The sequence below is a fragment of the Dermacentor variabilis genome, unplaced genomic scaffold (genome assembly GCF_050947875.1).
Source record: "Dermacentor variabilis isolate Ectoservices unplaced genomic scaffold, ASM5094787v1 scaffold_20, whole genome shotgun sequence".
Lineage (NCBI taxonomy): Eukaryota > Metazoa > Arthropoda > Arachnida > Ixodida > Ixodidae > Dermacentor > Dermacentor variabilis.
The window spans coordinates 731,775-743,508 of NW_027460368.1; positions in this window are offsets into that span (position 1 = coordinate 731,775).

Sequence of the window (11,734 nt, forward strand, 5' to 3'; positions counted from 1 at the left end):
TATTCGGAGCGAGTCTACTCTGGGCACCGAGGACCCGTCACCAGTGAAAAACCGTATTTCGCTTTCGGACGCCGGTTTCCAATCACGAGGGCCGCCGCCTCTGGTTCTTTTCTTGTAGAGAAGTAGTTCCGACTTGGATGGAGAACATCTAAGCCCAGTGGGGCGGAGGAAGCGCTCGGTCGCATCATTGGCGCTCTGCATTGGCCGTCGCTCCCGCCGACGCACCAGATGGTGATGTCATGTGCGTAGATGGTATGGTTGATTCCTTCAGTCTTTGTCAGCTCCTTGGAAAGCCCGATCATTGCGATGTTGAATAATGTTGGCGAGATGACTGAGCCCTGAGGCGTGCCGCGTCAACCGAGGGTGATCTCTTGCGAGAGGGTTCCTTCGATATTGAGCTTCCCAGTTCTCTGGCTAAGGAAGGATCGGACGAAGTCGTAGGCCCTCTTCCCGAGCCTGAGGCCGGCAATAGACTGGAGAATGAATTTGTGCGAGATATTGTCGAAGGCCTTCTACAGGTCTAATCCAAGGATGGCTCTGGTATCTCCCGTGCTGCGGTCGATGATCTGATGCTTTATCAGCTTCATGGCGCCCTGCGTTGAGAGGCCGGCTCTGAAACCAATCATATTGTGGGTGTACATGTCATTGGTCTCAATATGCACCGTGAACCGGTTGAGCAGGCATTGCTCTGCGACCTAACCGACACAGGATGTCAGGGAAATTGGTCTCAGATTGTCGATTTCTGGTGCTTTATTGGGTTCGGGAATGAGCACCGTGCAGGCCGTCTTCCATTTTGTGTGGGGACCTGTCCACTGCGCGAGACTTCATTAATCTTTTCGGTAAGGAAGTCGATCGACTCATCATCTAGATTCTTGAGCATCCTGTTAGTGACGCCATCCGGGCCAGGGGCGGATTTGACGTGGAGGGGGAAGAGGACATCTTGGATCTCCGCCGCAGTACAGTCCTGGTCCAACTCCGGCACCTCCCACCCAGAGGGACACTAAAGAGAAAAAATGATTTCTTCTGCATCAGTAAATTACCTTTCTATGACACCAAAAAGACCACTCTTACCATGATAAGATGCTTGGTAAGCCAGAAAAATCACAAGAACAAAAGACGGGTGGCGACGCCTCCTTGAAGTTCTGCACCTGGTCGCTGTGACGTCATGGATTTTGATGGCATCTTGTAGGGCCTACTTAAGTATATAGCGGTACAGATTGACTACATTGTGTTCTAAAAGAACCAAATATTAAACATGGCAAGTTTGGGGAGCCTTTACTCAGCCAACGCGGCCCAAATACGAAAACACACTTTGGAATCCCTGACGTCACACTGACGTACCGGCGTTTTACATTCCTAACGTCGACTAAGGCTGATCGAGCAAGCAACATATTAATATGCAGGCGGTAAATGCTGAAGCTATCACGGCTTTCTCATCAGCGGGAGCGCACGATGTCTTCGCTTGCTACAAAACAATGAACAGCAGCACATCAATCGACCTTACATGAAAAATCCGGACGCCGACAAAAAAAAGAACAGTAGAGAAAAACAGGGTGCAGCGGGCAAATTGTATTGCTAATATTTACTTTGTTTTGAACACACTGTTCTAGAGCCGCATAGTCAGAACAGTCCTACAAGCTACACCGGGAATTGGGCTAGATGGTAAGCTAACATTGTTGGCGTATATATGCAGCGCGACACAGACGTGTCGTCCTTTCTTTGTACCGCGTCTGTATCGCTCTGCGCATATACACCGAAAATTGCACAAGTGAACAACCTCTCATGCCAGGCGTACGCATTTCAGCGTGTACAGGAGTGTTACTCGAGATAAATGCTGCTTTAGTGCACACAAGCCGAACTCACTTCTGTAAACAAGCGAATGCACCACGCATATCCTGGTCCCTTTTGGAGCCGGCCGGTCTCGTCCGTGCGCACGGCACCGCGTAAAAAGCTATGCCACCTTCCGTGCAGTTTGTGTAGTTTGGTGCGCTGCACCCCGTCATACTAGAGTACAAGTTTCAAAATGATGTGTTTCTTATCACTTCACCAAAGTCATTACCTTAATATCGTCGAATACAGTAGCTGCAACCCGGAGTCGATTGGTGCAACGCACGCTCGACGGTCCGCTGATTGCAATTTCGATGGCACTGACGGAAACGAGTCGGCGTCGCGCCGGTAAAGTTGGCTTAGCAGCGGCGCAGTTGAACATTTCACGCCATTTTGCACCACATGATAGCGCTCGGCGAACAGTGGTGCGAGCAGCGCCGTAAAAGTTATGCGCAACTCTGTTCCCTTCGGGAGCATATAGAGGAACACAAGTGCCGCGATGTTGTGCGCGCGAGCAGTGGGGTTACTCCGAGTGAAAAAGTTTCTTTGAACTGTGGCTGCTTGTTCTCTTAGAAACAAAACGGCGTGTTCTTTGCTCAGCGTGCGTGAGTGATACATCGCCATGTTCCGGGTCAGCCTCCTACAGTTGAAGCAGAGGCTTACGCTACATTTTCTTCTCTGTTGCCGCAAGAGTAGAACGGGCATTCTGCTCTCTCTCAGAAGGGCAGAGTGAAAAGCACATTTCACTCTCTCCTTGTTGACGGAGTGAACAATGCATTTCACTCCACTCGACATTTTGCAAGAGTAAAACAACGCTTTGAAGAGTACATTGGCTCCTTCACTCCTGCGATACCCTCCCTAATTTTTAGAGTGTAGCGACGAACCTCATTGCTGAAGTCAGGTTTATTTAGAATCGATAGTGATCATTCTGACACTTTCGTTACTGCAGCTACATATGGCGCACACAATCGGTGGTATCGATCCATTTTGTAATTGGCACTCGCTTGCCAAGGTCGCGCATGAGCATGAGTTGGACGCAGGGACGACGATGGAACGTCAAAGGCGGTGTGCCGACAACAGAGACATGAGCATTCTCAAATCATAATGATCGTATAAGGGCGAGTGCTTGAGAACAATGGTATAACGACGACGGCATGACGACAAAAGCATGACAAAGCTGGAATGACGATAATGACACGACGGCATGGCGAGAACGGTAGGACAACGGATGCATAACAGTGAGTGTCTGGAGACGACGCAGTGACGAAGATGGCATGACAACAGCGAAATATCAGAATTAAATAACGACAACATGATTATCATAGAATGAGAAAGAAGAAACGTCGAAGAAACGAAGGAGCACCGTCTTTAGACAGTGCTGTCATAGATCCGTTATCATACTGTCGTCGCCATGCTGACGTGATCGTGTAACTTGGCGTACTAGGTCGGCGTTAGATAGATAGATAGATAGATAGATAGATAGATAGATAGATAGATAGATAGATAGATAGATAGATAAGTAGATAGATAGATAGATAAGTAGATAGATAGATAGATAGATAAGTAGATAGATAGATAGATAAGTAGATAGATAGATAGATAAGTAGATAGATAGATAGATAGATAGATAGATAGATAGATAGATAGATAGATAGATTGAAAACGTCTGAAGAAGGCAAGAATGCTCCTCGCATTAAAATACATTTTTCCTGAAATGCGAGATAACGTTGTTTGCTTTGAGAATGAACAGCAATCCCACATGTTACAAAATAATTTATACTTATTTTGCGCTCATTCGGTGAAACAATGAGCATTTTCTTACTATTTGAATGTCCGCAAGTGTTCAGTTCTCGTACACGTTGTCTACGAGTTACTTTAACATATTGCTCATGATTGGAAGCGAAGTTTGCACTGTGCGCAACACTTTTCGTCTCTTAAGACACACAAGAAAGCTTCCCCTCTTTCATCCTCCAACACTTCTTCTCCAAATCGCGGATGTCGTTCATCGAAACACCCGTGTTGAAAACCAGAAACTCCCTAGGGGTCCACACCGCGCGTATTATATCGCACTCTACGACCTGCGACGCGCAACACTCACGAAGCTCGAGCCGTGTATGGCCCCTGGCAGACTTGTCTAGAACATCTAGCACGGTGTTCAACCGGCTTACGGCCTCCGCTGCCTCAGCGACAACGTCCAACTTGGCGCGAACAAGCCTCGGCAGTGTGATGAGCATCCTAAGCAGCATGTTTCCCCCGCGAACGCCGTATACAGCGACACTTTTCAGGTTCTTGCACTCACGCAGCAAGTTGAGGATACTCTGGGTGAGCGTTTTGGCACTGATGGCGACATGACGAAGCTTCTCCCCGGATTTTTGAACTACATGTTTTATTTGGTGCTCTTCCATGTGGAACTGTTGAACCTCGAAGCGTTCCAGTTCTCTCCGCGTTCTAAACCGGGAGTCGAACCACCCGGTGCCGCACTCCACATTCACTGAAATGATCCGTAGCTTGAGGAAAGTTTGAAGTACTTGAGCTACCGTCACGACGTTCTCGTCCCAAACGCTGTCTATCTTGAGCGACTCCAGGTTTTTACGTGCCTTAGGCACGTACAGAAATCCGCCTGTGTACATTCGAGTTACCAAGATGCATCTCAGATGCTGCAGTGATTCGAGGCACCCCCATGTGCTTCTATAGCGTATGCGATCCGAGTTGACATCCAGTCGTTCAAGCAATGGACAGCTGGCGCATAGATGGCGAAGAATGCCGTCCTCGATGCAGAGTTCTCGCGAAGTCGACGATACTTTCAGGCGTTTTAAGCTCCGGCGAAGGCGTACGTCATCTGGCAGCAGCGTGTCCTTTCCACTCAACGCCACTGCGGCAAGGGAGTCACAGTTTCGAAGAATGAGTGGCATGCTGTGATGCGAGAGCGTACGGCAAGGTACCACCAGCTCTTTCACCAGTTTAAAGTGCGTTGAGCAAGAAGCGATGTCTTCGATGTAGATGGTTCTGGAGACATCAAGCTTGCGGATCAGGGTGGCTCTGTTTAGGACCTCGTGCACCTGCTGCTCACTTCTATGCACGTCTCTCCAGAGGGAAGGGCCGAAGGCCAACCTCTTCCATCGCTCACGCACCTGGGATATTGTCGGGAGGCAGAGTTGCGGAAGGTAGGCGAATACCTTGAGGATGAGGTCTACTGGGAGATCGGCAAAGTGGAACATGGCCGCGCTGATTCAGCGTTCTTCTTCTACTTTTTCTTTCGACTCCTAGCGGCTTGATTCAATCAAATGTTTGTTAGAAGAGCGACATTTCGGTGTTGTAATTCCTGAATCAGTAATTAAACTATGAATTGTCAGCGATGTGCCAAGAATGGCCACTTTCACTAGATCTTGTTGTGTTCTTCATTCCTTCATTCTTTGTGAAAAAATTTACTTTCTTCTTTTGAAGGAGTAGTGTGTGAAGAGCCCAGTCAAACCCGTTTATGCTGATATCCCTTTATGAAGCGTTCGTTGATTCCATATACGCGCAATCTGATATCAAATTTATGCAATATTTGATTAATAAAATGCGTATAAAATTTTCTAAGCTTGCTTCTGTTTAATTTTTTTAGTTTTCCTATATATACCTGCTTTCTCAGGTGAGACGATATTCGGTTAGGCGAACGTTCTTTTGTCCTGGAATCGTGTGCCCAATAAAGGGCGTACGCGAACCCACGTAGGCCTTAAAGGTCGTTGTTGCTGCTCTCGATTTAAATAACTCCTACCTACGAGGGGCTAGCGGTTTCGCATTCTTTTCTTCATTATTTTCGAGTGGCCGCTGGCAAGGCACATCTCGGAGCGCAGCTACGGAGCTTGAATCCGCGTATGGCGCATGCGATGGGGATGATGATGGGCCCAGATATTGAAAGATACCGGCAACGGGGGATTGGACCTAATGCGGGAGGTAGAGCAATAAGAAAAGGATGGAGACAACAATGACAGCAACAACAACGGCTACTACTACTACTACTACTACTACTACTACTACTGCTACTACTACTACTACTACTACTACTACTACTACTACTACTACTACTACTACTACTACTACTACTACTACTACAATGATACTAATAAAAATATAAGGATAATAGCTCATTATTATCTAAAATATTTAATAAATATGCTTGTTTAAAACCAGAAGTATAAGAAGGGCGTGTTCTTTGCAGTCAGCCTACTATAGAAAAAGCCGGACTTGGAAGCTTGAAAATGAAGCGGTAAACAAAAAGAAAGAAGATTAGAGAAACTGAACACTCCGCGGTAGAGATTAGCAATACTTTAACGACGGCACGACCTTTCGGTTCGAAGGGGCCGGCGCAAGCAATGGCTACTGGGTGCCGGAATTGGAAAAAGAAAAGTTATGTCGACTCTTTCAAGGAATTGCATTTTGTAATTTTGAAATACGGGAAGTAATCAGAACTGTGTTAGCATACCATGCACTTTTCTGGACGCTGATGAAGTTACGATTAATCGTGACCATTTTCAGAAATCCAGGCAATAGCTACATGAGGGGGGTCGTCGTGCCTTCATGTGGAATTTAGATGGCAATGTTTTGAAGAAGCCGCAAGAAAGCACAAGCGATCTTTACTGCGACATTGCCTTGTCCATGCTGCCTGGAAGTAAGTAGAATATATGGTTTGGGTAGCATGGCAGCATTGCCTCTCATCTAGTATTATTTATTTACCTTGTTAAAGGTGCAGCGGTGGCGTAGAGGTAGAACACCCACCTCGCGTGCAAGAGGTCCGTGGTTCGAATCCCGGTGCCGCGAAATTTTCCACCGGATAAAAAGAACCGCGCGTTGATAAAATTGCATCAAAAGGCGTGGAGTGCGGCCTGATCTCGGTGACCAGAACCGGTAACGCACTCCCTCACCAGAGCAGGATTGGCCACCCTGGTGCAGTACTTGGCCACAACCTCCTATATGAACACAACAATCAAACCCCGGCCCTCAGTCCCTAGCAGCTGCGAAGAAACTGACCACGGTGGCGGACAGACCTGCGACGCAGCAGAGGGTGCTAAGAATCCTTGGCTGGCAACGTTTAACGCTAGAACGTTATCTAGTGAGGCGAGTCTAGCAGTGCTATTGGAGGAATTATAGGGCAGCAAACTGGATATAATAGGGCTCAGTGAAGTTAGGAGGCCAAAAGAAGCATATACAGTGCTAAAAAGCGGGCATATCCTGTGCTACCGGGGCTTAGCGGAGAGACGAGAACTAGGAGTCGGATTCCTGATTAATAAGAATATAGCTGGTAACATAGAGGAATTCTATAGCATTAACGAGAGGGTGGCAGGTCTTGTTGTCACACTTTATAAGAGGTGCAAAATGAAGGTTGTACAGGTCTACGCCCCCACATCCAGTCATGATGACCAGGAAGTCGAAAGCTTCTATGAAGACGTGGAATCGGCGATTGGTAGAGTAAAAACAAAACACACTATACGGATGGGCGACTTCAATGGCAAGGTAGGCAAGAAGCAGACTGGAGACAAGGCAGTTGGGGAATATGGCATAGACACTAGGAATAGCACGAGAGAGTTATTAGTAGAGTTTGCAGAACAGAATAATATGCGGATAATGAACACCTTCTTCCGCAAGCGGGATAGCCGAAAGTGGACGTGGAGGAACAACCTTACAACAGTGCAAACTGAACTCGATAGCGGTCGAGCGCAGCCGCACCCTTGGTGTTAAACGTATTAAGCGCAAATACGCCGTTTCTTTATTACTCTTCAAGCACGCTCCGTAGCACAACGATAGCTATTTCAGGCGTAACCAGACTCGGACGAGCACATTTTGCATTTGTAAAGTGAACGTAGTGGGTATCTGACGACGCATGTTTAACTTCATTACTGGTTTATTTGTGAACATTTTTTTTTTCAACGCGAGGAAAGAAAGCCGAAACAAGGACATCCGTAATACGGCTCCAAAGTGATACAAAGCCGAAGCCATCAAAAGCATAGCGCCATTTTGCAGTGTGCAATAAATGTAGAGCTGTGCGCCTTGTCGGTTTCGGCCGGCAGCGGCGTGGTGGCCGTTCCTAGTCTGCGGTGTCGGGTATTCATCGGCGGCGGCGCACGGCCATGTCTCGTTGGCGGCGTGGAAACCGAAACTACAAATTTAAAAAAGCCGTTTCGCTACTTCCTTCTTTGCTAAACTGGTTCAAATCCTCGCCTTCCCATTTGGCCACATTTTGCGCGACATTTCTCTTGGCAATTCACAAACGTTTCGTAGGCATGCGCGCGCGGACGCACGCGCATATACTACTGGCAAAAGGAGGCCTCAGGAAAGCATCTGAAATTATAACAAAGCTGTACTGTCAGGACAAACAGAGTTCTTACCGATCCTAGTAACGAACAGCCTGTCGCATTGAAAAATCTGCAGTTATTTTGAATTGAAGAGAAAATAGCAGCACCAGTATCACATTCGCTGCTGATGACACGTCGTTGAAAGCATTGCAGACAGCTTGTATATATTCAAGATTGGCTAGCGCTTCAGGTATATTAGCAATAATCATTTTAAGTATGGTACAATGCTGTACCGGGTGTCGGGCGATGTGGCACCACAGAAATTTTCGTAGCGGTAAAGCGGCTGCATGCACGAACGTGAGAGGAACAACGCTTTAAGTGATGAAGCAACATACATTTAACGTGTATTCGGCAACAAGTCAGAAACACATTGGTTAACAATCGAAGCCGATGAATATCGTATTATTTTTCGCATAATGTTTATTTTCACACTTGCTGCTATTTAAAGGCATGAATTTGCTGCAAGCTTTATATAGCAAAACTTCCCCGCAGGGGCGCCTGCGTCAGCAGGCGTTTGGTGTGTTGCGACACCACGTACCCGAGCACACGAGGGTTGGACTCTCCCGCGTGTAGCCGTGCGCGGCTTAGCCGTGTCTGGGGAAAAGGGGATCCTGGGGGTTGAGCCAATGCGGGGTGTTTGGACCTTTACGGCCCCTCGGCGGCGGCAACAACGTGAAGCAGAGGCCCTTTGGCCTCTGCTTCACGTAGACGGCACCCCCGGACTGACCCACCCGGGGGAAATCGGTAGTTGCCTTTTCCTGTCTCTCTCTCCCTCCAGCCTTCGTCTTTCTCTCACTTTTCATCTTTCCTGTCTTCTCCTAGCTTCCGCTTACTTCCAATTTTTCCAGGCAGCAAGGGTTAACCTTGTGTGAATAGCCAACTTAGGTTATCTCATATTTGGTTATAGTGATAACGTACAGCTGGCGCTTACAGGACCTGTTTTTTACAGTCCCTGTAGCGTCCCCTTGTAGGGCTGCACGGTGGGTGGCTGGCGTTATTGCCGAAAATTACATTATTCTATGGCTACTTCCTTCCCTCCCCTCCCAGATCGCCCTCAGAAAACAGGGCGCACCGAAGATGTATTTCAGTCTTTTGGACGACAAAGACCGAACTTGCCACGATTTCACGTCATTCATTCGGAAAAGTCAGATAAACTAGTACGCACAATCTCCCCATTTCTAGTTTCGAAGTCTTTAACTGAGGCTCTTGGTCCAGTTTACAAGGCATCAAGGATGGCAAGTGGAGATCTCCTTTTGGAGCTCCGTGAACTGAAACAATGGGAAAAGTTACCCAATCTAGTGTCTTTTGGGGACTTTCAAGTGACAGTGACTCCGCACCGCACTATGAACACTACACGCAGCGTTGTCTCAGATGGTGACCTGCTTCAGCTGACAGAGGCAGAGCTCATAGAGGGCTTCAATGAGCAAAATGTTGTTAATGGGAAAAGAATAAAGATGAGGCGTGATGGTAAAGAAATTGCCACCAAACACCTAATTCTCACCTTCAATTCAAGTGTCCTGCCCAAATCAATCGAGGCCGGGTTCATCAAGCTCCGTGTTAGGCCGTACGTGCCAAATCCGCTCCGATGTTTCAAATGCCAGCGCTTCGGCCACAGTTCGCAGAGCGGCCGGGGCCCCCAAACATGTGCGAAATTCAGTGCCCACGAACACACCACTGAAGCTTGTGCAAACGCTCTCCACTGTGTAAACTGTGATGGGGAGCACGCAGCGTACTCGCGGTCGTGCCTATCCTGAAAAAAAGAAAAGGAAATTGTTACAATCAAAGTCAAGGAAAACATAAGTTTCAAGGAGGCACGCAGATGGGTTTCATACCTGCCCAAGAAAACCTTTGCCGATGTGACGCGTCAGGGGGCAGCGTCACAACGGCCTCCGGCGGCTGTCCGACCCACAAGCAGTGAGTCGGCAGTTACGCCGTCTGCCCCCACGGTGGTTGCAGCTAGCGCTGCTCCGCCAACCGAGCAGAAGGGACCTTCGACCCCGAAGGTGGGCGCAGCCGAGGCTGCCCCAACCTCCCCCCCCCCTTCCAGCGCTGGCAATGGCCGGCGCAGCCAAATCCCTCAAGGAGCCCCATCACCCTCCGGGCTGGTGGGCGCAGTGGTCTTGCCCTCCGAGGCGGGATCCTCCCTGGTAACTTCTCGCTCGCAAGAGCACGTGTCCGGCGCCTCACAAGAGGCAATGGACACTACACCTATCCTCAAGGCGCACCAAGCGCCAAAGGGGCGGCGAGGTTCTCTCGAACGCTTCAAAAAAGGCCACATCCCCGTTACAGGGCCTCGAAAGAGCTCTGTAATCTAAGGCATCACTTCCGTTTCCTTACACACAGCACCAATTTGCTTTTAAAATGGACACAAATTATTCAATGGAATGTTAGAGGCCTTCTTAGGAACCTCGATGATGTGCAAGAACTCATCCACAAACACTATCCAAAAGTGCTGTGTCTACAGGAAACACCTAAAACCACAACACACAAACTTTCTCCGACAGCATGTTACTTTTCGCAAAGATCGCGATGATGCAATCGCGTCATCGGGCGGTGTTGCAATTGTAATTCAAAAGAACATAGCGTGTCAACATTTACAGCTACGAACAGCCCTTGAAACAGTGGCGGTTCGAGTTGTGTTGCTGAACAAGCTAACCACTATTTACTCGCTTTATATAGCCCCCCATTACAAACTTAGCAAACATGAATTTCAGACCTTTATAGATGAATTGCCAGAACCTTATATTGTTGTTGGCGATTTCAATGCACACTACTACCTGTGGGGCGACCCTCGTGTAGATGCGCGAGGACGACTTGTTGAACAATTCCTGTTCTCTTCTGGTGCGTGCATTCTGTGTAAGAAAGAACCCACATATTATTGTCTTGCCAACAAAACCTTTTCTTCAATTGATCTCAGCATAGTTTCTCCTTCTATTCTGCCTAAACTCGAATGGGAAGTTACAAACAATCCTTACGGAAGCAACCACTTCCCCATACTGCTACGAACACCTCAAGAAAACGAATATCCACCACAGGCTCCCAGGTGGAAGATTGACACAGCAGACTGGGAGAAATTCCGAAACTTAACTAGTATATCATGGGATGACATGTCTTCTTTAGAAATCGATGCTGCTGTGGAGTACTTCACAGCCTTCATAATAGATGCCGCATCTAAATGCATACGTGAAGTGAGTGGTTCGGCATGCAAACGGCATGTCCCGTGTTGGAACGATGAATGCAGAATCGGACGTAAGAATCAGAACAAAGCGTGGGGGTTACTACGCGCTTCCCCCACTGCAGAAAATCTTGTCAACTTTAAAAAAGTAAAGTCCAAAGGTAGGAGAACCCGCCGCTGGCCAGAAGAGAAAGCTGGCAGAAGTATTTATCCAGTATTGACTCGTTTACAGGTGAGGCCAAAGTCTGGAACAATGTTAATAGGATTAGAGGGCGGCAAACATATTCACTCCCTCTGGTAAACACACAGGGCGATACACTCCAAGACCAGGCAGACTCACTTGGGGAGTATTTTGAGAGCGTGTCAAGTCCAACAAATTATTCACAATCCTTTCTCA